Source organism: Coffea eugenioides, chromosome 3 (assembly GCF_003713205.1).
Source record: "Coffea eugenioides isolate CCC68of chromosome 3, Ceug_1.0, whole genome shotgun sequence".
NCBI classification, from domain to species: Eukaryota; Viridiplantae; Streptophyta; class Magnoliopsida; order Gentianales; family Rubiaceae; genus Coffea; species Coffea eugenioides.
This window is the reverse complement of record NC_040037.1, coordinates 43,526,925-43,528,017: the sequence shown is the minus strand read 5'-3', so window position 1 is coordinate 43,528,017 and position 1,093 is coordinate 43,526,925. Positions and strand designations below refer to the sequence as shown.

General features: G+C 48.6%; 1 non-coding gene across 1 annotated transcript; it reads left to right on the top strand.

Moving 5' to 3' along the window:
• Positions 1 to 504: 504 nt before the first annotated feature.
• Positions 505 to 611, top strand: LOC113767212. The gene has a single exon (XR_003467931.1). It is a non-coding gene; the product is annotated as a small nucleolar RNA R71 (small nucleolar RNA).
• Positions 612 to 1,093: the final 482 nt, after the last annotated feature.

Below are 1,093 nucleotides of genomic sequence, written 5' to 3'. Positions count from 1 at the left end.
TGCTGAAATCCTGGTGGACGATTGGAGAGTGCATTTTGTGGCCTATTTCCATAGCTGAAATTGGGATGATCTCTCCAACCCGGATTGTACGTGTTGGAGTATGGATCGTATTGCCTATGAGGCGCGGGCACGCCTCCGGCCATGTTCACTTGTTCCGCCCCATTCTCTTGCAATATAGGGCATGAGTCAGTAGGGTGACCCATATTTGTACAGATTCCACAGGCCTTTACTTGGGGCACATTCCCCACAGCTAATTGTCGAACAACGGATGTGAGCTCCGACAACTGTTGCTGAATAGATGTCGACTCCACCTCATTAACCCTGCGGGTAGGGTTACTCTCACGGAAGCCAAACTGTTGAGAATTCTCTGCCATAGCTTCAATGAGCAGCCATGCTTCCCTCGGGGTCTTATTTGCCAGTGCTCCCCCACTCGCAGCGTCGATGATACTCCTATCAGTTGATTGGAGTCCTTCATAGAAATATTGGATTAACAGTTGTTCACTAATTTGATGCTGTGGGCATCTAGTGCACAACTTGTTAAACCTTTCCCAATAGTCATACAAGGACTCCCCGGGATACTGTTTAATGCTGCAGATTTCCTTTCTCAAACTCGCAGCCCGGGATGCAGGGAAGAATTTCTCCAAAAACTTCTTTTTCAACTGTGCCCATGTGGTAATGCTACCTGCTGGTAGGTAATACAACCAATCTTTAGCTGCATCCTTGAGAGAGAACGGAAAGGCTCTCAGTCTAATTTGCTCTTTAGTGACCCCAGGAGGTTTCATACTAGAGCAAACCACCTCGAACTCCTTAACGTGCTTGTGGGGTTCTTCACCAGAGAGACCATGGAAAGAAGGTAAGAGGTGAATCAGCCCCGACTTCAGTTCGAAAGCAGTATTCTCAGCCAGAGTGGGGAATGTGATGCATAAGGGCTGGTGAGTCAGCTCCGGGGCAGCCAGCTCCCTTAATGTTTGAGTGTTGGCCATGCTTACTTCGTCTTCTACCGACTCGTTTGCAATAAATAAGGGCCCTTCTTTTCGCTTCTTGGTCTCTTGCCTCCGCCTACGCGCTGCCTTCTCAACCTCAGGATCGTATA